This window comes from Marmota flaviventris, chromosome 6, assembly GCF_047511675.1.
Source record: "Marmota flaviventris isolate mMarFla1 chromosome 6, mMarFla1.hap1, whole genome shotgun sequence".
Taxonomy (NCBI): domain Eukaryota; kingdom Metazoa; phylum Chordata; class Mammalia; order Rodentia; family Sciuridae; genus Marmota; species Marmota flaviventris.
Genome location: NC_092503.1, coordinates 17,547,719 through 17,575,221, shown reverse-complemented (window position 1 = coordinate 17,575,221; position 27,503 = coordinate 17,547,719). Strand labels below are relative to the sequence as shown.

Below are 27,503 nucleotides of genomic sequence, written 5' to 3'. Positions count from 1 at the left end.
AAAAGACTGTTTTTTTTTGTTGTTGTTGTTTGTTTTGTTTTATTTTATTTTCATTTTTTAAACTTGGGGACAAAGATGATTTTACTATTGACCAGTGTGTACTGCATTTGTATTGACTCTTGGGGGTGTCTGGGCAAGTTCTTTTCTCTCTTCCCTTTCATTTTTCTTTTCTTCCTTTTCCATCTTTTCTATTTTTAAAAAAGAAAATAAAAATTTAAAGAAGCAAGAAATCACCAACCTCTCATCTGGTGATAAAACCTGGTGTTTTAGAGGTGGGCTATCAGAGTTTCTCTGGACATTTTAAAATCAGCAATATAATCCTGATATATATCATATCTGGCTTTTTTATAGTTCTTCTTCCACATCATTGAGATCTCTTTGTGATCACCATCTTTTGTGACTCTAGTCTCTCCTCTCACCTAGGGATGTTGAAATTCACTGGGCTGCTTTGTAAAGACCTTTACATGTATCATGAGTGGAGCATTTGAGCTTTGTGATAAATAGTAAATAAATAAGCATGGTGGCACATACCTGTAATCCCAGTAGCCCAGGAGGCTGAGGCAGGAGGATCTCAAGTTCAAAGCTAGCTTCAGCAAAAGTGAGGTGCTAAGCAACTCAGTGAGACCCTGTCTCTAAATAAAATACAAAGTAGGGCTGGGGATGTGGCTCAATGGTAGAGTGCGCCTGAGTTCAATCCCTGGCATGCCCCCCAAATAAATAAATAAATAAATAGCTTAGGAACTCTCAGTGTATGCTGGTGTTCCCTTATTTTATGTTTGCAATTAAATAACTTATGGAGACTTTTGTACTTATCAATTAAATTTGCTGCATATTGGCTTCATTTTAGATTCATGCTTTTCAAATTGTTTCATTTACTATATGTGCCTCAGGGCCTCCTATGGTGGCAGAAGAAAAGGCTCAGCCCTCTGTATTTACTCATCCAGATAACTCCTTTGGATCCTCTAATATAGCAAGAGGCTGCATGGACCTCTTTGGAATGACAGCATCCCTTTGTCTTTAAAAACTGTTTAACAAATACTGAATGAATTGAAGCCTTATTTGTCCTGTTAAATTTTTTTTTTTTTTTTTTTTTTTTTGTAGGGACTGGTGTTTTGGCTCAGCCATAGAGCGCATGCCTGACATGTGTGAGGCCCCAGGTTCAAATCTCAGCACCATATAAATAAATAAAATAAAGGTCCATCGTCAACTTTAAAAAATATATTTTTTAAATAAATCTACATAGGGTAAGAACTGAAAAAAAAAAAGAATTATGTGACTAATTTAGAACTAATGAAGAACAAGTGATTCTTACTTTCTTTCTTTTTTGTGGTGCTGGGGATTGTGCATATGAGGCAAGAACTCTACCAGTTGAGCCTTGTGCATGTGAGGCAAGCACTCTACCAACTGAGCTATATCCCCAGCCCTGATTCTTTTTATTAATACTTGTTCTCATGTTATATAAAAGGGTTCTCAGTCTAGATGGGACCCAACAAGTAGTTGGATACCATTGATATATATTCCATAAGTGATCATGGTGTGTTTCCACCTAACTATGCACTTGAAGTCCTTGTGCATGTTAATTTCTTTCCTCAACTCAACCTAAGAAAAGAGTCCTGGAGTCAGGAGTGATGTTATATCATGACTGCCAAATATGAGTTCATGCTCTTTGCTTCTCATTTACCAATTTAGTAGTCCACAGGGATGGGCATTAGTTTAATAAAGTCAGTGGAGGCTGAGAAGTGTCAGTGGATGGCAGAAAGCCTTGACTGTCCCAGGAGCCTGACACCTTGGCCCAGGCAGGCTCATGGGCATCATTGTTGCCAAGGGATTTTTTTTTCCCACTGTAACTTTGTCCTTTGGCATGTGTGAATGGCCAGGTTATTTCTTTCTTTGTAAGAAAGTGACCTCATGTGTCAAAAGACTCCTGTGCCCTGCTAAAATAACTAGTCTCCCTTGTTGGGACATAGTTAAATGAAAACATACTTTCATGTCAGCAGTATTGCCACAGAACAATAACTTAAATATTGTACTTTATTTATTTATTTTTATGGTGCTGTGAATCAAACCCAGGGCCTCAGTACGTGCTAGTCAAGCCCCCTACCCCCACCTCTTAATTCTTTTTTTTTTTTTTTTTTTTTTTGGTAACAGGGATTGAACCCAGGAGCTCTTAACCACCGAGCCACATCCCCAGCCCCCCTATATATTTTTTTCCATTTTAAGACTGGGTTTTACTAAATTGCTTAGGACCTCGCTAAGTTGCTGAAGCTGGTCTTAAACTTATTGTCCTCCTGCCTCAACCTCCCAAGTAGTCACTGGGATTATAGGCATGTACCACCACACCTGGCCCCAGCCCCCTAATTCTTGATGTTGCAGTTTTGACTTGAGATGCTAATGTGGTAGCTGATCTCCTCGAATAGCTCACTGCACAAGGAAATGATGGCTGTGAATTGGAAGATGATGATACAACATTAAACTGCTCTTAAAATGCCAGCTAATCAAGAGTTGGGGTAACCCTTCATCCCATGGTGTTCAGAAACCTGGGAGGCAGCTTCTAGATTGTAAAGGAAGCCTGCCTGTCCGTGGGATAAATGACCTCCTTCCCATTTAGACAGATGGGCCTAATTTGGTGTGCTCTGTTCCAGAACAGCAAAAGGCAGTCTGGGGGAAAAAAACACCACATGAGCTTAATTAGTTCTCATCAAAGGTGTAAGAACTTGGTGGTGGGTAAAATTGATGGGAGCTAATTCAAGCCAGGCTGGAAGTTGACTGTTCATTCTTTAAATTGTAGTTAGTGAGAAAAAAAAAAAAAAGATCTCAAATTGGCATTCAGATTTTCTTTCTGTGAAATTCCAGGCAAGTTGTAGCAGTAAAGGGGAATTTCCAAACTACTGAAGATCAGGTTAGTTTTTGCGGGATGTTTCACATGTCTCTCACATGCTTCAGGAGTCTAGAAGTTTTGAGATTATCCATCACGTAGGCCGGGCATGTGACGCTCGTGATTTATTTGAAATTCCCTTTCTCAGTGGTCAGCTTAGCATAGATTCAACTTCTGATGGTAGCTCACTTTATTGTAAAACCATGGCTTTCAATCCATAACACTCTGTTTTATCACTTATGAATTTTAGGTCTATTTCTAGACTTCCAATTCTGCCTTGGACCAGTTACATAAACTGCCTCCTTTGGGTCTGAGGACCTTATAGAATGGGAGATGTCTTCAGAAGGAAAGATCCACCAAAAATAGAGGAAATTGTAACATGTAGAAGCCTAAAGTATTCTAGAAGGGCAGAAATAGCAGGATGTATATTATGTTGACAAAGTCACATAGGAAACAGCCCTCAGTAAGGAGAGTTTGTTTGATGAATTAGTTTAAGATTTGGTTTCATTTTAAATCTTGTGGGTGGATTTTGGGGGGGCTTAATGAAATATTCTATAGACAGAAGAGCTATGTAGATATTTATGTTTGGCTTTAAAAAGTCAAAAAATGCATTGTCTGTAAGTGTTAATTACATGTCACCCAGAGAACAAACAAACCAGAGAGATAACCTGCCCACAAAGATGCTTGATCTAACCTTGGGGGGGGGGGGGGGAGTTTTTTTGATAATTGTGTTAGTAATTAACTTTCTGGACTAGATGTCAAGCTATTTCTTGAGGACCTAATCACCCGGATCCTGATAATGTGTCCTTGGGGCCAGTTTTGATGAAGCCAACAGGGAGTACAGATGGGTAAAAATTCAACGGTATAAGCAGAGATTCTGATTCAGATTTATAATAGTGGGGAGAGTTTTTATTTAGCACCAAATGGGCCCTAAAGGAATGCTGTGTTTGGCAGCAGCCACAGCCTCTGCTGGGCACTGGGACATTAGTGCTTGTGAACAGCAGGGAAGTTGCCCATATTTCCCCACATTTGGCACCTCCCTGAGCACTGTGTGCTTTTTTGGCTGGGAGAATCTGCAATCAGAAATGACAGCAGCTTTCCATTTCCATAAGGGGCCCATCTCTAGTGAAGCTAAGTTTGACATCTGTCAAAGTGACACCCTGGCCAGGAAGGGACACACTCAAGGTGGCCTCTCATTACTGGCAGCATTCGATGCCTCTACATCCCTAAGGTTGAATCTGTTTGGATGTTGGCAGAGAACGAGCTTGGATGGCTGTTGATGTGGCACGTTCACTGTTGATGATGACGTATTTGTCGGCAGCCCAAGCCCGGCCTGAACTCTGTGCCAAATCGTTATCATAGCTCTGTGTGTAGAAGGAAGAGGAAGCCCAGGCAGAACCTTACTCGGTACTTAGGGACTAGAAATGCAAATGAAAGCATTGTACATTCTATGCTGCTCAGGTTTCTTGAGGCTGTACCCACCTGCCTCCAAGTCCAGGTGGGAGTCCTTGTCCCCAGCTTGCTGATTGCGTAGAAAGTCAGAAACGACCATGAACTAACTGTACAGGAGGAGTTGGACAGGGTTCCCATTCTGGCTCTTTCGCTGGCAAGGTGCCTACCCTCATTGAGCTTCAGTTTCCCTATCTGTATAATGGGGATAAATTATCACATACTTATCATGAGAATTAAATTTTAAAATTCTGTTAACCGCAAGGGGCTTGTAACTGTTTCTTTTTCATCCTTTCTCTTCTTAGTTCAAAAATTCCTGCAGTAATGCTAGAGAGTATCTGTCATTCATTAATACTTCATTAATATTTATTCATGTGAGTGCAGGGATTTTGGTTTTGTTTTTTAGCTTTTTGCTAAATATATAGAAACAGCATAATAAAGTATAATGAACTTCCTGTGCCTGTGGCCAGCCTGGACAGCACCATCAGCCTTTTCCTGCTACTTCTGTTTCATCTTCCCCCCTACTCACACTTGATTATTATTTACAGTTCATTTATTTTTTTATTTTGCAATATGGAGAATTGAATATAGGGGCGCTCTAACACTGAGATACATCCCCACCCCTTTCTATTTTTAATTTTTTTTTTTTATTTTGGTGGTGCTGAGGATTGAACCCAGGACCTTGTGCATGTGAAGGCTGAGCTATATCCCCAGCCCTTTAGTTTTTTAAATTTTGAGAGGGTTTGGCTGAGTTGCCAAGCCTAGTTTAGAACTTGTGATGTTCCTGCCTCAGCCTCCCTAAGTTGTTGGGATTCCAGGTGTGTGCTACTGAGCCCAGCTCTGTATTTAATCATTTTAAAATATTTAATGATTCAAAAAAAAATTAGCAGTAAGCATCAAATAAAAGATGTATTCCTGGGCTGGGGATGTGGCTTAGTAGTTGAAGGCCCCTAGGTTCAATCCCTGATACCAAAAAAAAAAAAAAAAAAAAGGCATTCCTTTCTGTGCACAAAGAGGTCACAATTTAGTGGAGGGTGAAACAGTGAACACACTATTGAAATGCTGTGCAGAAATATGAAGAGGGCCTCTGGCCTAGTTTAAGTAAGTTTAGGAGGCGTGCTAAGAAGCAATAACTTGGCTCTACAATCATAGAGAACTTAGAAGACAGACCTGGTTTGGCTTGGAGGTGTGGGCAGTGCTGAATAGCTTTCCTCAAAGGTCAAGGTCATGTTTTGGGTCAAACCTAAAAGTTGAGGGAGAAAAATGTGACCTTTACCAGCTACTGCAAGAATTCTTCTATATCTAGAAACTAAGGTCTGAATGGTATGGGGAAGGCTGCATACTGTTCTTTCACAGGTCCTTGGGTTATTAATCCTATAAGGAGATAGCATAGAATGTTGTGATTCATCACTGTCCACAAGACAAAACAAAAGTAATTGCCATTTTGCCCTCAATGACTGGCTGGCCAAGGTGAACTTTCTCCTGTTTTGCTTGTGGCTTCACACAGACCTGCACACCATAGTTCAGTCTGTGATCTTGATGTTTACATTTAACACTTTGGGCCTGGAAGACTTTTTTTTTTTTTTTTTCCCCTTAGAATCCAGCACTTGCCCAGGGCTTTCAAGGGATCCGGGTGAGGAAGAGCATTATTATTTTTAGAATCAGGACCTTTCAGAGAGTGAGGGAAGCCCAGGCCTGGTGCCTTTTTGGAGCCCTGGATTATCAAAACCAGGTTACCAAAACTATCATGTGATCTAAATGTTTACATGTAACATTTTGGCATGGGAGGGTTTTTGTTTTGTTTTATGGGTTGCTTTTCTTTTGCAGTTTGCTGCAGACAGCAAAGCATGTGGAAAGTGGGTTTTCTTTACATTTGAACTCCAGGAAAATGACAGGAACTGTGGGGTTGCCCCAGCTCCATCCATGGAGCCCTAGTGTTTCTAAAGGTGCCCAGAGCTGAGAAGCAAAGATGATAAGTGCTCCCTCCCTCTTCCTTAGGATAAGAATGAGGACCTCCTTGCTTATGATCCTAAATCACCCTGCTAAAAGCCCACGCTCTCTGATGAGTGTGGCTCTGAAAGGCATTTGTTTTTGTTTTGTTTCCTCTTGTGTTAACTCCCATTATTCTCTAGCTTTGGGCTCCTGTTGACTTGCAGATTGCAATCAGAATCAGTGGGCATTCGATGGTGAGCCTGAGCTCCATTCTGCTGTGGGATTCGCACACTTGATGTCAAAATACACTGAGGCATTATATCTTAAGCCAGATGGTAATGCGGTTCCCTGCTCTGGCTCCTCTCAGACAAAGTCCCATTTGTGCTCAGATGCCCGGTCCCAATTTAGTCAGCAGTTTTTGTACATTGCACCGAGTGAACTTGGGCATAAACAGATCTCTTGATGCCGGATTTGATCTTGGCATCCTATACCTCTGGTTATTAAGATTTTACTAAACCAGCAATAAATTTATATTTCATTCCTCTTAAACTACAACACTTTTGCAGACTGCTTGTGCGATTATGGAAACCTGTGTTCTGGGTGATACAGCAGTCTAATTGTTGAGGTGTCTTCAGATTTTTCAAATATGAATCAACAACTTCAGCTTCTTCTCTTTTGACTCCCAGGAAATTAGAAATGACTGACTTTTTTGTTTACTTGCATTAACAAAACCTACTATGCTTGGGAGATTAAAAAACAAAAGAGCATTCTTTTTAAACAACAACAAAAAAAAATACAAATGCTTGGCAGAAAGGAGAAAGTCTGGGCTTTGTTGTTGCTTCCATTTACATATGACAGAGAAAATTCCTAAATGATAATCAAATTAATACTCAGTCGGGAAAATACCCAGGAGCTCAAGAAAAAGAGGCCAATTGATGGCAGAATCCTGCACTTGCCCAGGGCTGGAGGAAAAAGGGCATTGTTATTTTTGGAATCAGGACCCTTCTGAGGGTGAAGAAGCTCCTGGAGTATCAAAATCAGGTTGCCAAAAACTGTAATGTCATCCAAATTCTTATATTTAACACTTTGGTCATGGGTGATTACAGTGTGAGTTATTTGTGCTAATCATAAGCTAATTATAGTCTATTTAAAAACGTTAATTTGTGGCACACTAGAGGCAGTATGGTCTTGCAGTGAGACAGAATTTAAAGGAGGGTGATGAGTGTTTATTTTCAAGGCCTTGGGCTGGGTTTCTGAGGTTAGATCAGTAATGTCATTTGATGGTATTGTCTGAGATCTAAATATGAGACCTTTGGTGAAGACTAAGTGGCTCATCTGTCCCCCAGGGCCCTTCTTGGAGCATAAGGAGCATTGGCATCTGGAAAGGGATTATGCAGATAGATACATATAGGGGTTAGCCTGCAAGTCACATGGGGCAGGGCTGTGAGACCTTGATGCTGTCACCACACACACCTGACATCGGCCTCCTGGTCCATAGGTTCATGTTTGAGTCTGACCTGTTAGCACTGCTCTGATGTGCTGACAGAATTCAGGGCAGGAAGAACTGGTCCTGGATCACCAAATGTAGGCCCCTGTACATGTACTTGTTGTATTTTCAGAGCTAGGAAGAGACCCAGGCCTCACGAATGCTAGGCAAAACACTCTACCATGGAGATACACCCACTGTCACCAGAGTCATTAATTGGAGATTTCCCTGGCCACCTCTTATCAGAAGGTCATTGCACCCATTTCAACAATAGGCTTTAATTTGGAGCTGCCTTTTCTTTCAGTTTGGGAGTTGCAGAAATTTTATTCTAAATAGAAGAAAACAAGAGGACGAAGAGTTGAGCAAATTCGTTTTGTGCAGGAGATCAGTTACTTTGAGTTTTCAACAAGGTATTCACTATCTGGAAGGATCCGCCCTAATGTGATATCCTCAGAGCACAGCTCTTGTCTTTTCTTGGATCTGTCACTGTATTACCCCAAAAAGAAAATCAGGTTCTAGCTTTTTTTCTCCTTGACATGTCAATCTCTAGCTTCCCGCCCCTCCCATTCCTCCCTTGATACTTCAGTCCGTGCATTAGAAGTGGAGGCTTAATTCTGCACCTCTAGCAATGGAATTAGAGTTCAAGTTCAGGGGTTTGTGAACTGCTTCTATCTCTGACATTCCAAGGCCAGAGCATAAATTATGTATTTATAAGGGATGGTTTGAGAGACTTTCTGCAATTACTTAGAGTATGAAGATGTTCTAAATTTGTGTAATAGCAATGCCATCCATCTCCTGGGCTTCAGCAGAAGCTGATGGAACTTAATCAAAAATAAATCAAGGACAAGTCCAAACCAAATTGGAAGCACATCATGAATATTCCTGAACATCTGGATGTGTTTGTAGGGGTGTTCGTTGTTTTTTTAATGTGTGCGACAGCAGAGACGTGGCTTCTTAACAAAGATGCTGAAAGGAAGACAGATTTCCATCTGTGATTTCAAAGGGAGTTTTTGTTTGTATGTGTATGTCCTTTCTCCTTAGGGTGTGGGCTTCTCTTCTTTAAGATATTCCTTTGATCTCTTTCATCTTTTGGAATCTGTTTTGGTATTTTATCTGAATTCTTCATTGGAGTCGCTGCTCAGCTCATGGAGATTAAACATTTTTTTTTTTTTTAATAAAGGAGAATTTAAATAAGAAAAAATTTACTATTTAATATTTTTGATGAATTCTTTAAGTGCCATCGATATTATAATTTATCAATTAGGCTTTTCTGTATTATTAGAATGACTATGTTCATCTGAACCTCAGGGTATTGTTTTGCTGCCTAAAATACTAACAAGAATTAGGGAGGAATGAACAAAATATGAGAGGCCTTAATAATAACCATGCTGATAATTATCGCAAAACTGACATTTGTGAAAGCACATTATAATTGATAAGGCATCCACATTCTATTACCTTTTTTCTTTTAATGACCCTGGGAGGTGGATATTAGCAATCATTTGATTTCAGCTGGGCAGAGGCAGAAACCATTGCTTGAGGAAGATGGTGATGGGAAGACCCAGGCCCCATCAGCTCCAGCCTGGATGTCCTCTGGATGGACTCACAGGCCCTACCCTGCCTGGTGGGGTGCCAGTGCCTTTTTGACGGGGGAATGAACCCAGGGCCTTGTGCAGTACCACATCTTCTTCTTCAGGTTGTTGGAAATATTAAATAAAATCATATTTGTAGGGCTCTTGGCAAAGTTTCTGGGTGTATGCTGGAGCTCAACTAACATTTATCATAAATATTGTTATTTATAGTAGAAATGCTAATTATTGATAAGACTGTTATAAAACTAGGACTTATTAAAAGTTGACAACTATCAAGTATCAGAGATGGGATTGAAATCAGTAGGAAAATCCAAAATTCTCTGAATCCCCAGCCCACTCAGTAGCCTTGCATTTTTATCTGGAGATTCTTCCACCCCTGGAAGAGTCCATGATAACTTGGTCCACAGATTATTTAAATGCGTGAGTAATATATTATGGAAGTGCAGTGTTATGAAGCATAATATACTAGTGTAAAATTATTTATTTGTTTAGCAGTACTGAGAATTGAACCCAGCCATTTTTCTTCTTCCTCCCTCCCTTCCTCCTCCTCCTCCTCCTCCTCCTCCTGTTGTTGTTGTTGATGTTGTTTTGTTTTGAGACAAGCTATCACTAAGTTGCCCAGGCTGGCTTCCAACATGCAATCTTCCTGCCTCAGCTCCCCAAGTCCCTGGGATTAAAGGTGTGCACCACCACACCTGATAAAAATTATTTTTATTATATAAATTACAATAATATATTTATTAAAAATCCAAAGCAAGTTTAGTGAAGAGGGAGTGAATGCTTGAAATTGTTTTTAAAGTTACAACCTTAGCTTATGTCCTTCCAGATACTGAATATGTTGTTGAAGCACCAGAATACCAAATACACAAAATGAATTTACTCAGTATCTTGCTGTCTTCTACTTGAAATAAAATTCTTGAAACTTTCAAACTGAATGGAAAGGCAGTATCAAATTAAAATATTTTAATAGCCTCTTTCCAAAGACAATGTACTTGGTGTATTCTCTCTCTTCTCTTCTGTGCATACACACATAAAATCATATGTGATGTTTTACCTACAGCAGGTTAGAAGCAGCAAGTTAAAAGAGGGTGATTTATTGCTTCAGAAAGTCATCTTATAGTGGTGAGAAATGCTAACAAATGAAGAGACAGAAAATGTAGAAAATCAATATCAAAACTTTCAAAGTTCAAAACCTGGATTATTTAAAATAGGGACACACAACTTGGCCTACTTTGCAATTCTGTGGAGCAATCCGGAATTTAAAAGAATCTTTTAAACCGAGCATTGTGGCACATGCCTGTAATCCCAGGGATTTGGGAGGCTGATGCAGGAGGATTGCAAGTTCAAAGCCAGCCTGAGCCACTTAGAGAGCCCCTGTCTCGAAATAAAAAATAAAAAGGGCTGGGAATGTGGCTCGTGGTAAAGTGTTCTGGGTTCAATCCCTGGTACCAAGAAAAAAAAAATCTGTTAAATTTTATTCCCTACGTTGTTTCAGAACACAGCAGATAGTAGAATTAAGGGGAAAAATTTCATTCAGGAAGGTAAAAGAAAATAAAGACATTTTCTTTTCTTTTTTCTTGAAAATGAAGTTTGTTCAACAGAATTACCTAATATTAGAGGGTTATGTAATATTATAATTTTAGAGTATTATACAATAACTCTTTTACAGATGGCTAAATGATGCTATCCTATATTGTTCCTGAAAGTGAATGCCAAGGGTTGGCAAACAGCAACATATACTGAGCTTCTGGTGTTTTTCAGTAATTTATGCCGTATCGTGGGAAAATTGCTAGTAAAATAGCAACTAGAATTCGTGTTCCAGGAAGATCATTTACAATGGGACAAGACAGAAACAGATAAGGATTGTACCGTCTATCCTGTAGGTGGCTGATGCAGATCTGCTTACAATAAACCCTAGCTCTCTGTTGGTTCCCACGGAGGTACATGAATCTAGGACCACAGAAATGAACTGGAAGAAGTGATGCTGGATAGAGGGGCACCTTAGCTGGAAGGAGAGGCCCTTCTGGCTAGGGTCAGGACACTGCAACACACAATGCAGTGCAGTGCTAGGTTCTGAGCCTGGCCAGGTATGATCACCCTGTTCTTGCCACACCATAAGCTAGATCAGCAGAAGTAAACAGCTAAGGTTGAGTTCAACAGGGCTAGACTTCAAGCATCAGTGATAGTTAGAGTGAAAATGCTAATTATAGCAGTAGCCAAGATTTTAAAAGTACAAATGTTTCTTTTTCCAGGTAGTTATCTTCTTTAATTAAATGTTATAGCTGATATCCTTGTTTGTGGTGCTGGGAATGGAACCCAGGGCTTCATGCATGCTAGGAAGTGCTCCACTACACCCCCAGCTCTGCTTGTATTCTTTATAAAACATTTATTGAATACCTGCCATGTGAAAACACATGGTGCATACTCTCCCAGAACACTCCCAAGGGGCTTTTTAAATGAGTTTTTTAATTGGGATATAGTTTGTATATCATAAAGTTCATCTTTTAAAGTATACAATTTAGTGGTTTTTAGTGTTTTCAGAAAGTTGTACCATCTTTCCCACTATTTCCAAAATATATTGTACTTTTAATTCCATTTTCACCTTTCTTTAGAGAACACACACTAAGTACATTGTCTGACACTGTATCTTTGGGGCTAGAAGAGATCCCATCACATAGTAAATAATTAACTATTTGTAGGCTAAACAAATGCAATACTTGTGCATGCTGGAGATATTTATATTTCTGTCGTCAAAGTGAAATTTGCATGCTATCCTTTTGCTTTAAAATAATAATAATAAAAATGAAGAAGAAAAACTTTTTAAAGCAAGAAAGTTTTGGAAACTATAATTCTAGAGAAGCACCTTTATTACAGAATGAACCTGCAGGTAATAAAAATGTTAAATATGTTGAGATTCAAATGTCTAATTAGAGGAGGAAAGGCTCCCAATTAAAGTATATTAGATAATAAAAAAGATCTCTTTCCTGCTTTAAAGTTGTCTTATATTAGCCTGGTTCTTAATATGATTCTAAGGGATAGGCTGTCATCTTAATATAACAAAAATCTAGGATGAAACAAGGCTAAACCATAAAGACTGGTATCAAATAGACGAATGCCTTTGGTATTCCAGCACTTTCCAAACTGACAGCTCTCAGCAGCCCCAGCACAGGGATGCTCGTGCCCTCTCCCCTGTTGGATTTTCTGTTCCATCTGATAGTGAACTCTCCAGGGCTGCAACTCTTGTTTGTAATTTAACACAACTGAGCCTATTGTCCGGTCACATGGAACTGCAGAACAGCAGAGAGGGAAAAGATAATCATACAAGAGTTGGAAGCCCAGTGGGACCCACGAAAGAGCCACTGCCAGCCCTTCATAGTCTGGAAAGAAATGGCGGATTTTGCTCACAGAGCAGCTGACTCAGTGTACAGACCTTCCTGCAGGTGAGCAGATAGATGGTGGCAGGTGCTCAGACGAGGGCCACTCCTCCTCTCGACTCTCCATGCCATTTCCTTCTCCTTGTGCTCAACACCCTGGACAGGGGATGATTCCTTGTCTCTAGCACGACCGAATGTCCCTCTATGATCATGCATATGTGTGCCTGTGTGTGGGAGAGGGAAGGAGGGAGAGAACATTAGCAAATAATGGTGGCCAGGAGTAATGGAAAATATGCTAAAGAGAAGGAGAACAGGAAGGAAGGAGAATGGGAAAAAAGGCTCCATCTGCCAGGATCTGATCTGCCCAGTCCCCTTTATTCCTTGCTCAACTTCCATGGTTTAAAGATTCAGTGGGAAATGGAGAGTCTGCCCAATTCCCACCAGGTTCCAGTCTAGCTGGGTCTAGGGGGGCAAGAATGGAGATGCATAAGAACTACCAGTCCACGGGCCACCCTCCCCTTCCCATCTCACCTTTCATTTTCACCAGGTGGAGATGGACGTCATGACCATGTTCCCTGATTTGAAGATGGACAGATAGAGGGCAGGACTATAGATCAGGTCAGGTGGGCATTCTTCTCATCGCTGGGTGCCTGTCACCTAGGAGTCGAAAATGTCAAACACAAGACAGCATTTTGGTGAGATTTTAATCTGTTGGGCAATCCATTTGTTTTTTCTCTTATTTGTTTTGGCTGACCACGTGAACCTTAGAGAATACCTTCATCAGGAGGCTCAGGGTGAGTCTTGTTGATATGAGTCTTGTTGATATATGGTTTCTGAGCTGCATGAGGTAATAACAAAAAAGATATTGTAAATAAAAGTGCTTAGCTTATTTAAAATTAATTTTTTTTTCCATTATGTGAAATAGTGTTATCCTCTGAATGCCAGAGAGGCAAGCCACATGTGCTGATCACCTTCTAGATAGCGTAGATGCTGAGAGGCTGGGTTTAAGAATTCATATATGCAAAGAAGAGTCCAGCCTGGAGGGAACTGGCTGGCAGAGTTCTAAGCTCTGGGTATCAGTGAGGGCAGAGAGCTGCAGGAGACTGAGGGGTCACAGAACAGGGTTAGGAAGACATTGTCTTCAGCAGGGCTGTGTAGTAGGGCTGCTATTAAATTGTATGAGTTGCTATTAAATTGTAGGAGTTCTTTAGATAGTCTGGCTATTAAGCCTGCTACCACTGACCATCCCTTTAGCCACATCTTAACTTTTTAAGTGGACAGTTCGTTGGCAGTAGGCAAATTCTCCCTGTTGAACTAACATCCTCACCATCCACCCACAGAACCCTTTCCATCCTGCACAATAGAAACCCCTACCATTAAACAAAAGCTTCCCATAGCCTTTGGCAGCCACTGTTCTGCTTTCTGTCTCTATGAATTTGACCACTCCAGGTGGTCAAGTTAAATTAGACAGTATTTGTCTTTTTGTGCTTGGCATATTTCACTTAGCGTAATGTCTTCAGTGGTCATCCATGTTTTAGAATGTGTCAGAATTTCCTTCCTTTTTAAGGCTGAGTAGTATACCACTGTATTTATATACCACATTATGTTTTTCTATTCATTCATTGACAGCTAAGCTACTTCCACCATTTCATTATTATGAATAGTGTTGCTGGGAACATGAGTATGCAAATATCAGGGTCTCTGTGTTCAATTTCCCCGCATCCCCACGGGAGGGAATATACCTAAAAGTGGAATTGTTAGATCATATGGAATTCTATTTGTAATTTTTTTTTGTTTTTTGCAGAACCTTCATATTGTTTTCCATAGTGTTTGCATTCTTGCCAACAGAACATAGGTTTCCAATTTCTCCACATCCTTATCAACACTTGTTATTTTCTATTTTTTAAAATTCTATCCTAATGGGTATGCAATGGTATCTCACTGTGGTTTCGGCTTATATTTTCTTAATGATTAGTCATGTTGAACATCTTTTTTATATGCTTGTTTGACCATCTTTATATCTTCTTTGCAGAAATGTCTATACACCTCCTTTCTTTTTTTGTTAATGGGGTTGCTTATTTTGTTGCTATTAAATTGTAGGAGTTCTTTATATATTCTGGCTATTAATCCTACAATGGATATATGATTTGAACATATTTTTTTTACATTGTGGGTGGTCCTTCCTTTGATGCACAAACATTTTGTAATTCTGATTAAGCCCCATTTATTTCTTTTTAAAATTACCCATGATGGTGTCATATCCGAGAAATCATTGCCAAATTCAGTGTCGAGAGGTTTTCCTTTTGTGTTGCCTTCTAAGCGTTTTAAACTTTAAGCTTTTATGCCCAGGTCTTTGATCTATCTAGAGTATATGGTATAAGGCCCTGCCTTGCCTTTTTTTTTTTTCTTTCTTTCTTTCTTTTCCGTACTGAGGATTGAACCCAGAGGTCCTCTACCACTGCCTATACCCTCAGCCCTTTTTATTTTTTATTTTGAGACAGAGTCTCACTAAGTTGGTGAGGCTCGCCTTGAACTTGCCATCCTCCTACCTCAGCCTCCGGAGCTGCTGGGATTCCAGGTTTGCGCCACCATGCCTGGCTACCTTAGCTTTTATTAAGAGGTTTGTCATGAAGGACGTCATCCTCCCTTACAGCGCCTTCTCCTCTACACCTTCAGTCATCCACTGCCTTTCTCATTCCACTCTACTCCAGTGCCACTTCCTCTGTAGGTTCTTCCTGGGTTCTCCAAGGGAAGTGATCCTTGTCTTTCTAAATCTCCATTGCAGATTTATCTTCCTTCGCATACGGTATGGTATCCTTTTTTTTTTTTTTTTTTTTGCATCATGTATTATGCTCATGTACTAGCTTCACCTCTTCCACCAGGTGGTGCGCACCTAAATGGCTGGCTTTCAGTTGTAGCTCTGTGGCCTTCCCAGTAGCCGCCACAGTGCTCATGCCCCATGGTGACTTGCATTTTGCAGAGACTCAACACATATTAACTGGATATCCAGTTATAGAGAGTTGTAATCAGGTGGTGTCATGTGAATAGAAATATTGAAGTTAGAAGTTTTGATGGTAGAATTCTCAAATTCAGTTTTGTCTTCTTTTAAAGTGTCTGCAATGCTTCAGAAGCTGCCATCAATACCACTGAAGTAAGAGAAGGGAGGCTTTTTTATACCAATGACATCTGAGGGCTATATGAACAGTTTAATATCAAAGCGAATTCACAGTCATCCTAAAAACTGCAATTTGTATTTGACAACAGACAACAGAAGGTTTCCTTGTGCTGTTGGTAAAGTTGAACTACTGGAGGCAGTCGTAAGATGCATATGAAATGATGAAGCTGGGTCACCTTGACAGTCACAGTCACTACAGAGTATAGGGAGCACCCTCCTAGCCTAACACGGGCACGCACATTCTCACATCAGGGCTTTGAGTGGGGAAATCTTCCTGGCATATGTCAGCCCAAGGTTCTAAAGAAGGAACAAAAGATTTGGAGAGTGTCTTGTAAATCAGTCCCGATGAGTGCCCACCACGATGAGAAACTTCTAGAATCTTGAGCCGGCGTGTGTAGTTTTGTTTATAAGGAAAAAGACCACGATTGTGGAAAGCACTGTTTCACACTGGTACATTAGTGATTGTGTATCTAAATCACAAAAGAGATTACAAGTAATCTGGAACAGATGTTTCTTATCGCAGACTGTTCTTAAAGTTCTCAGAATTGATCCTTTTGAGGTGAGAGCCATACCTCCCTGTAAACCCATGAGCCATAATTATCAGCATTACATTTTCTCTCTAGGACAATCCTAATTATACGTTACACTTAAAGGGACATTCCACAGTAAACAGAAACTACATAAGGTGAAAAATGAACACACCATAGTGCCACAGGCTGCCCAAAGGTGCTATATAAAAGCTTTGTCCACCCATCTGTGACACAGACATTAAATTGGCCTTCTAGGTTTGCCCTTTGATTTAAGCAGTTTCATGAATTCCAGTTAAGTATGTAATCCTACAGTTCAATCAGTCACTAAATATTGATTGAACACTTACTGTGTACCCCAGGGACAAAAAGGAATGTAATATAAATTTTTTCCCACTCAAAGACCACAGATGAAATAGGAGGGGACAAGATTTATGAAATTTAGTATTATGCAGTTACATTCTGTCAACCTTTATTGAGTCCTCGCCATGTACAAGGCTGTATCTAAGCCTGTATGGAATAAAATAATGCCCTTTGGCCATTTAGTAATTGTGTTTGTAAAATTAGATGAAATTGATCTTGGAAGTGGCTCAGTAATAGAACACTTGCCTAGCATTTCAAGGTCCCGGGTTTAATCCCCAGCACCAAAAAACAATCAATCAAACAAACAAACAAACAAATAATATGAAGCATGAAATCCTCTCGAAATTCCCAGTTGTTTGAAAATTTATTTATTTAATTAATTTGTTTTTTTGTTTTTTGTGTTTTTCTGGTGCTGGGGATTGAACTCAGGGCCTTACGCATGCTAATAAGCACTTGCTCTACCTCCAAACTACATCCCCAGGCCTCAATTGTTTGAAAATTTCTTCCCAAAGACCTTGGTGGGAATGTTTGCCAGAGTCTCTGTGCAGGGTTTATTTCTTATAGGTTTTCTACCAGTATTTTGTTGTTGTTGTGCTGGGGATTGAACCCAGGGCCTTGTGCATGCAAGGCAAGCAACACTCTACCAACTGAGCTATATCCCAGCCCATCCAAAGTTTTTAAATCTCCATTTTGGTATAGTTTCTGTTGTGCTAAGACCCTTTGGTGACACTTAGCCTGAGTGAATGTTGATACTTCCGACTCTTGATAACTTGTCATTAAGATGCTAAAGATGCACGTGTGCATGTATATAGTTATATATATATGGTATCTGTATGGTTACATTTTTTTTTGTAATTAAGAAGGATCATTTTAGCTAGATTTTCATTTAAGGATTGAGAACATTAGAGTTCATTTAAGAAATGATTTATCCCCGCCCAGTGCTTGCTTTTCACATAAATTTTAATTCATACATTGCTTTCTTTGGGCCGAAGTAACAGATATCTGCATGGATGCTGGTATTTTAAATAAGGATTTAAAAAATATATCACAGTTGCATTTAAAGCATCCTTGAATGAAAGAAAAAAGTTGCATTAAAAATGTAAAATGCAGCTTGGGAGGCTGAGACAGGAGGATTGCAAGTTCAAAGCCAGTCTCAGCAATGGTGAGGCACTAAGCAACTCAGTGAGCCTCTATCTCTAAGTAAAATGGAACTGGGGATGTGGCTTAGTGGTCGAGTGCCCCTGAGTTCAATCCCTGGTAAGCCTGCTCCGCCAAAAAAAGTCGTAAATGATACAATGAAGAATTTCGTGTTTGGTGTTTAGATTTTGTACCATAGCTACTTCAGTTGCAGTGAATGCCCAAAAGCTAGAATATTCTATCATAAAGAATATAGGAGTTGTTTTTTTCCATCTTTTCACCTTCATTATGACTGCACATGTGGAGCAACTCTATATCGTACACAACCAGTGAAACGAAAAGTTGTGCTCCATTTGTGTACAATGAATTGAAATGCATTCTGCTATCATGTTTAACCAATTAGAACAAATAAAAGTAAAATTTAAAAAAGAATGTAGGAGAAGAGACATAGGAAAATTATTACTATTGGAAAAAAAAGAAAGGCACCAGTTTTAAAGAAAGCTGCTCAGTGTATTGGAATGCTGCTTTGGTTTTAATAATGAGACTGTAAGAAAATATTTACTATTTTGGAAAATGTGTGAGCCTGTGTGAATGTATTAGCATGTTGCTATGGTTTTAATAATGAGACCCCTTAGGGAAATATTTACCATTTTAGAGAATGTGTGAACCTGGCATGTGTATTGATTTCTCACTGAAGTTAAGTTCCTCATCATTCCAGTAGTGGTTTAAACTACTTAATATTTAGCTGGTTTGAGTTCATGTTTGAGATGCTAACCGAGCTCAGGGGAGTTCAATTTCAAGGAAGTCAGTGAGATTCAGTACCTTGGGGAGTAGGTAGTGTCCATACTGTGGAAGCCTTGGACTCCAGTTTCACAGTTTGATGTTGTTCTGTTGTTCCGAGGGGCATAGGAAGGTTTTGGATTGGGACAGTGACCCGAGGACATGTCTGGGGAAGCTCATCTTGGCATGAGAACATGTATTTACTTGGGAGGAAGAAAAACAGGGAGAAATTATTGCTGCAGTCCACAATAAAGTGGAGCAGAGATCCTGGGTGTGGAAATGGAGGTGAGGACGTGAAGGTCGGGCCTTTGGTCAGAGGCCTTTAGAACTTGATTGACGGTGGAATGAATGGGTCAGTGAAGGAAAGCTGCTGGGGGGTAAGTGTGGTTATTAACAGATGAGAGAGGGAAGGAGGCGGAGTGCGCAGTGTAGTTAGAGGAACTGTTGGACACACTTGTGGAGCAACAGAGCAGACAGGAAAGGTGGCGTCAGATTCAGAGAAGCAGCTGGAGGGAGAGGGGCCATTCTCACGCTCCTTCTGATGTTTGCTTGTCCTCATGAATAAGCACCTCCCTTGATGCATGGCCTTAAATGATCCACGGGTGGGGCTTGGAAACTCAAGTTTGAACTCTGGCTCTGAGGAATGGAAACAATGGATGAGTAGAGAATGAACCACCTTCCTTCCTTGTCTCCTCTCTCCTTGCCTTCCTTCCTTTCTTCTCTCAGTCGTTTTATGGAGATAGTTGAATATATTTGTAAGCCAGACAGAAGAGAAGAAAAGAATGATAGCAAAGGATGAAAAACTAAAAAGAAAGAACAAACTGGGTAAATTGCCCCTTTTCACAAAGCCCAGGTACAAGCACTTGGAGAAGCTTGGCCCGCCCACCTTGGAGAAGGGATACTGAAAGGTTGGGTGTCTTTCCAGAGGCCCAGCATTAATATTTACAGCAGGTGTATTCATCCCACTAGGCTTGTTAATATACTGTGGTCTACACAGGATTTACTAAAAAGGGGTAGTTATGAAAGGAAATAGATGAAGCATTAAATTGTTTCACTGGCGAACCCAAGAATGCTAGACGTTGGGTCATAAGATGGAGCCAGAAGGCAAATAATGGAAGAAGTTCTGGAGTGTCCCTAAATGTGGGGATGCTGTTGGACGCAAATGGCTTTAGTGGGAATCCACTGTAGGGGACTCCCAGGTAGCAGAGCAGAGGGGTTCAGAGCGAGCTCAGGAGGCAGGCAGCACCTGTGGCAATCCTGGCTCAGACACTGACAGCTAAGAAGTGGTTGGGGCAAGTTACCAAGTCTCTGCTTGCCTCAGTTTCTCCATAAGGCGACAAACAATGCCCACCTTTGAAGGCTGCAGTGAAAACTATGGGAAATAATTTTTAAAAATGTATGAAGCACATATTTATTGGGCCTCGTCCTGGGCTGCAGCAGTGAGGGAAATGTGTGCCTTTCGAGAGCTTCCCCTCCATTAGTTCCAGAAGTGTTGATAGGTTTCTCAAGAGGGAAAATCTGTAACACGCCCAGCTTATGCCTGAGTGTAATCCACAGATGTCAACACTGTGGTCTTCACAGACAGGAAAATGCAGATGGTGGGGGTTTGATGAAGGTCTCACTATGGCGCCCAGGCTGGCCTCAAACCCCTGGGCTCAAGTGATCCTCCCACCCCAGCCTCCTGAGTAATGGGAATTAAGGTGAGTGCCACCAATATTATTTTACTTTTCAGATGAGAAATTAGGCTTCTATTGGCAAGTGAACTTAGAATGTGGTATTGAATACTTTTAATTTGAAAGAGGAAGTTACTTAGTGTTCTTATTGGTGTGTGCAGGCCAATAATTTAGATGTTGATATTAACCAATGATAATCGCTATATGCCTAGGAAATCCTGATAACTCTACAGGGGCACGGGGACTGATTTTCATATGCTCGAGTTTCTTTCCTTCTTTTTAAATGCTGAGCCTGAAGGAGGTGTTATACTTTTCTGACTTGTACTTGACACAGGCTTTTATCTAGAAGGTTCTCCATGTTATGTCACAGTTCTGGGGGAGAAGACAGGATTGGTAATGCAATTATTGAGGAAAAGTATTACTTTTGTAGTAAATGGAGAGTAGGATTGTTTTAGTAAAGGATGAGAACAATGAAAATCACTGTGTAGGTTTGACTGAGGAACTTGACGTGCTAGACAGTGCTGTCTGCAAGCAGAGTTGAAGGTAAGTCCAAATGGTCTTGAGAACATGCTAGCGCCTGTCCCTGCAAAATTCAAGAACTGAAAAAATATTGTCAACCACCCGAGAGCCAGCAGGACAAAGGTCGCCATGAGGCAGTGGTGGACTCTCGAAGCAGAGACCCAGATGTGTGTAGGCACCTCCCGTGGCTCTGCGGTTGGAAAAACTTAACCATTGTGAGGAACTCCCCTCAAACCTCTTAGCCAAAGGTAGTTCATTAAACCTGCCCACTCATTCATGGGATTCCCTTTAGCAAAAGGAAGCTCTTTTGAAGAGGGAATTAGTGACCTGCCCTCATTAATTAAAAATAAACCTTTTATTTTTCCTGAAGCCAGAAAAGCTGCTGTAATGATAGTTTGGGAGGTGAAGGTGACCTCAGTCTTCAGCTTACACCCACGAGGCACTTGGCGGAGCTGCTCAAGCAAGTCTGACCAGGGCTTCAGAGAAGTTGGCCTTTGTCCTCACAGATTCTGAGACATCGCAGAAACCTCTCCAGTGTGTCCTGGGACGGCCCCCAGCCCTGCGACTCTCTCACATATGTGAAAGTAACCTGTGCACAGACACAAAGCAATTCATCCCCTCCTTTCTTCTTGAATTGCTTATTTTCAAAAGAATAGATGAAATGAAGTCTCTCTGTGGTTTCTCTGAAAATGAAGCATGGATTATAATGAGTTTGCTTTTTTGTTGTTGTTGTTGCGGGGGGGGGGGGGGGAGTTCTTTTAAAAATCCTTTGTAATCTCTTCAATAATCCCCACCAGTTGTGTGCTCCTTTTAGAGGTACCTCAATGGAAGAGGAATGGATTTACAGTGATCTGCAAAAAGAAACACTCTTGAGATTTGCTCAACTGTTAGATAGATTTTAAAAATAGCTCCTAAGTTTTGCATTGTGGAGCGTCATGTGTGAGATCCTGGACAACACGTGTGCTACATGTCGCAAAACCCTTCACAAGTGTTACCTAATTAACTGCAAGATGACAGGTGGCAGGCCCCTCGGTGGCTTGCAGGAAGAGGGAGCTTCTGCACATCCACCATGAGCTCATAACAGTGTCTTTGTGTCTTGGGGCTGTTTGTGTACCTTCCTTGGCTTATAATTGGAATAGGTAACCCAACATCCTCCAGAGGACTTGGGTAGTTTTAAGTGAGATTCAACACCATTCTTAGGAACATCTGGATTTTGCCAGACAAAGCCAGTCATTGTTAGCAGGAGTCCTTGATAGCAGGATGTCTTCTACGGAGACATGCAGGGGAGACTAATACTTGGAGATAGATGCACCCATTGGAGAGGCCCCATTGCAGGGATTTGCTGGAGAAGGTCAGTCCTTGACTATGAAGTTCAAGTCTGGGTGAACAGCAGGTGATGGGGACCCTTCAGACAGGACAGTGGGGTGGGATTAGCTCTAGGAAACTAGAACAGTTAATAGTTGTATGTCTGTCCATTCCTAGGTCTGGTAGCAGGTGGAAGAGAATCAGCCACAAGGCTGAATGTGGATGGGGCCTAGGAGAAAATGAGGGTCATTATGCAGGTATCAGAAAACATGGCCTTAGAAGGAAGAAAACAGAACAGAACACCTTCTAGGATGGCACAGGCTAGGATGTAGGGGAGGAGGATAGAGATTCAGGAGGCCAAAGGAAGTCTGCTATCAGCATGGCGCATGACTGTAGGGACCAATAGATATTAGCATAGCAGTGAAGAGCAGGTATCCAGATCACAACAGAGGTACTCAGTAAATGTTACCATCTTCTAGTGTGTGCGTTCTTGGGCAAGATCTCTCCATGCTGTCATTTCATTAGTAAAAATGCAAATAGTAAAGGTTTCTACCTTACCAGGTTTTGAGAAGATTAAATATGAAAAAATTCTCTCTATATAATACATATACAATAGATATGTATAATTACCTATATTATGTATTGTGTTTGTGTATACATACACACACACAATACACAATATATAAATAAATAAATATAAATATATATATATATATAAACACACATGTACACATAGTGCCCAGAATGGTGTGGGGCACCAGGTTGGCAAGCACTTGATAAAAGTTGACATTGATGGGCAGGAAATGAAGTGGGAAATGATTTTGTATGATTGTATTATTCAGTTTTGCATTACTATAATAAGACACCTGAGATAATTCACTGGTGAAAAGAAAAGGTTTATTTGAGTTCATGGTTTTAGAGGCTCCAGTCCCGGATCCATTGACACCACTGCTTTGTGCCTCTGGCAAGGCAGCCATATTGGCAGGAGTGGAGTAAATCACTCACCTCATGAACCAGGAAGCAAAGTCGTACAGGAAGGGGAAGAGATGGGGGAGGGTCCCATGATCCCCTTCCATGTCACACCCTCAATGAGTTAATCATCTCTCATTTGTCCCCACCCCCTATAGTTTCCTGCCACCTCCCTGTATTGCCACTTTGGGGACCAAGCCTTTACTAAATGGACCTTTGGAGGGCACTCACCCAAACTGTGATGAACTCAATTTATAGGTGGAGATCCAGTGACTGCCAGCAGTGGGGAGCGGACTGCAGGTTGAGAACTAGCGGGGTGGCCTCAGTGGGTACTTGGTAGTTCTTGGGGTTTATGAAGTACATGCAAAGGGAGTCTTGCTGCTCTTCCTGTTATTTGCTCGCACCTTGGTGTAGATAAGAATCAGTTTGATTTTAAAAATGTATAAATTGCAATTTAAAAGATTATCAAGAAAATATTTATTTGCTTTTATTCCCAAAGCGGTCCATTTTGTTTTCCCCTGGTGGTCTGCTTAGGATCAGCAAGGACAAGTGGCAGGCTATATAATCCCTAACAAAGCCCTTGGCACATGTGATAGAGGATATATATAGAGCTTCACATGACTCTGTCCTTCCTTGAACCTGTTTCTCTCATTGTTTTGCTTTATTGCTTTAATACAATTCTCTTGTTTTGTGAATCAAATTATACAATATTAATACCTAGGAACTAAAGACAATAAAAATTTAAATTCAATTTATAAACATTTATTGTTTTCCTACCACATATAGAACACTAGGCATCATGTACTATGGTGTCTCCACTTTCAAATTTCCTATATTCTGATTTATTTATTTATCATTTATTTATTTATTTATTGGTGATGCTGGGGATTGAACCCAGGGTCTCCTGCATGCCAGACAAGTGCTCTACCACTGAGCCACATCCCCAACCCTCTACTACCTTTCTCTCATTTATCCATCCTCTCCATTTTTGAAGCCCATTTTTCTCTTTCATATAATGAGCATTTCCATGAGTTGTTAAGGACATTTGTCTGGTGACATTCAAATTTAGAATATTCAAAGAGGGTCTTCATAGCAACTTTAAATTATGTACAGGGCATAATATTTAAAATTTAGACTAGAATGCTAATCGTTTCTCGGTTGAGCTGGAGGTTTTGTGGTAAATGAAAGCACTCTCGCATTCTCTTGTTGAATCTTATAGAATGAGTGAAAAACTCAAGCGTTGGTACTTTGAATCTACATACATTATTTGAGGACCTGGTAGGGCAAAGGTGGGGTGACTTAGAAGTGGTACCTTATCACTGTAGGGTTAGTGAAAAAAGAAAGATCTGTTCGCATCTTTAAAATTCTTTATTGTCTTGATTCCGTAAATAACAGTCATATTTCTTGGCTCATTTTAACCTTTTGAGAGGGACATACAGTTTTAGGCCACAGTCAGCCCTCCTGTCCTGTTTCCCAGGCACATTAGTCATTGTATGGGAACCCGCCACTTTTGCCTGCCCTGCTGCAAATGCTAGGAAAGGGCAGTCCGTCTGTGTTCTGCCCTTGACCATAAGGGCCAAATATGTTTCCTGTCTGTATTCCTCTGAAGTTTTTGTTTTTTGGTTTTTTTAGATTTTCCTCAGAAAAATGCTGTCTGCTAGGGGGAAGTTGTCATAATGATTGTGTACATACATAAAAAAAGTGCATATAGTCTGCATAATCTTGTGTGAAATAATGATGCTCTAATCACCATCCTCGAAATTTTTAGGTGATTGAGGCCAACTAAGAAATAACAAGTAGGACTGGGGTTGTAGCTCGTGGTAGAGCACTCGCCTAACACAGGTGAGGCACTAGATTCAATCCTAAGCATCACATAAAAATAAATGAATAAATTAAAGAGATTGTGTCCATCTACAACTAAAAATATTAAAAAAAAAAAAAAGAAACAAGAAAATACTTCAGTAATTCTTTTCTGTGCTGTAAGAGAGGAGAATTTGACATGGCAGTTACAGGAAAAGGAAAATTCTTATTTATACTTCAGGATCTTTAATTCTATAATATAATTTTAAAATAATAATAAGATACTGTGGTGTGTGTGTGTGTATGATGCTTTCAATAATGCATCTTTAAATAACAAATATTCCACAAAGATCTATTTGTAGAAAAGAAATTAGTCATCGTATGACCAATGTGATTTTTAAAAAGTTAACATAAATCTTTTGTCATGGATCTCCAGTGTCCTGGCTACGGTCTGGGACCTTAATCGTGTGCACATGTTTGCTTGTCGATTTCAAACTAGATCTGACACTGGTTCTCTATAAAGAATAATATTAAGAAAAATCATTATTTAAGTAGAAACATTTTGTTTTGCTTTCTGATTGTGAAAGTAGTATATGTACACACAGACACACACACACACAGTAGAAAAATTAGAAAATTCAGGAAGGCCTAAAAAAGAAAATGAAGGTTGTGCTTAGACTCCCTACTGTGCTCCCAGCTCCCACAGGCTTTCGCCTGACATATATATTTCAGCAAATATTGAGTACCTACTAAGTATTAGATACTCTGCTGAGTTCTGGAGATAAACCAGTGAGCAAAATATACAAAACTTCCTGCCCGGTGGAGTTTAGACTACTATTTATATGTGTATATCCAAAATATATACTTGTTTATGTTCCATAACCTCCTCTAAGAAATACTTCTCCCTTACTAAGTATTTTTCAGTATTGTTATTTTTAATGATTATATACCTTTTTGGTGAATATATTATAATTTATGTAAGCACTTTCCAATGTTAGCTATTTAGGGAATTTTTAATATTTTGCTACTATAATCAGTGACCATGAACATTTAAAATGTACATCTTCACCATAATATCTTACCTCCCTTGGGACAATTGTTAGATATGAGCTTAGCAGATTGTAAAGTGAGACTATTTTAAAGACTCCTGAAATACTGTTAAATTACCACTAGGAAATATTCTATAGTTTGCACTCCTATCAGCAACATATATGCAACCTTTATTACATACTAATTTGTATTAAATATTATCAGGGGGGAAAAAACCTTCTACCAGTTTGGCAAAATGTAACCTCATTAGGCTTTTAAAATTGTATTTCTTTGACTATTTGTACAAACATGCATATTTTCTTATTTTTATTTCTATGATTCACGTCTTAAAAAGTTGTTCGTTCATTTTGGTCTGACCTTATGTTTTTCTTATTCACTTATCAACATTCTTTATATATTGAGCACTTTCATCCATTATCATGTATATGGCAAATTTTCTGCCAGGTGGAGATCATGGTTTTTGGTTTTGTTTTTGTGGTGCTAGGGATGGAACCTAGGGCCTCACATCTGTTAGGCAAGTGCTCTATTGAGCTACACCCCCAGCCTGAATATGTGCTCCCCACACACAACGTCTCCACGAAGTGAATCTGGAAGAGAGAAATGTGGGAGCCCCCTGCTTGCCTCTTTTGGTTCTGGTGATTGAATCCAGGAGCCCTTGCATGCTTGGTAAGGACTCTACCATTGAACTATACCCCCAGCCCCAAGAGGACCCTCTTCTTGGTGTGGGGAAGAAGTTGGCTTTTAGACCAGACTCCAACCACAGCACTTGCTGCAGTTGCAGTACCCACAGGCATTAATGCTCAAGAAATGCATGGCTCTACACAGGCTTGCCCTATGGTGCCTATCTGTGCCTGAGCTGCTGGGACTACACAGGTTCTAAACAGGCAGGTGACCATGGTGGGTGAACTCTGTCCTGGTTAGGTGTCACTCCTCCTGGCACCTCCCTTGTTGTAGTCATCAGTGGTACACACAAACTTCATCAGTTTCTAAAAGGTGAGTCCTATCTACATGTACCACAGTGTGCCAGTTTAGAGCTGTAGAAAGAAAAAATTGGACCTTGTGGCTGTGAATGAATGAATGAGATCCTGACAAATGGCTGCTGTTCTGAACAGTGGGAATAGATTTATGTTTAAGCCAGAGTAAACTATGCAACCAGGTAATAATTTTGAGCAATGAAGTAAGTTTGCTACAGGAATCGTTAAAGAAACAGATAAATCACAGTAATTTCAACATGGCACTTTTGCCATTCAATAAATGGGTATTTTAAATTTCATTTGCTTTTGAACTTAGTTCAATAATTTATAGAGTCAGTCATTCAAAGATTAATGCTCAGAAGAGAGGAAAATCACTATACAAGAACAGAAACATATCATTTACGTATATTACTTTGGAGCCTTGTCTGCTTGTGTTTCCATTTTAAACTTGATCTTGAAAGCATTTATAATAAAAAGTTTGCCCTGAGCTATAAAGTTTGGCATTTGTCTCAATGTCCTGAGA

General features: G+C 40.1%; 1 protein-coding gene and 1 non-coding gene across 3 annotated transcripts in view; one reads left to right on the top strand and one right to left on the bottom strand.

Annotated features, from left to right (window-relative positions):
- Sash1 (SAM and SH3 domain containing 1) overlaps window positions 1-27,503 on the top strand; it is a 229,767-nt gene that overhangs the window by 92,447 nt on the left and 109,817 nt on the right. The gene's annotated exons all lie outside the window — the stretch shown is intronic.
- Window positions 24,030-24,101, bottom strand: Trnaa-ggc (transfer RNA alanine (anticodon GGC)). The gene has a single exon. It is a non-coding gene; the product is annotated as a tRNA-Ala (tRNA).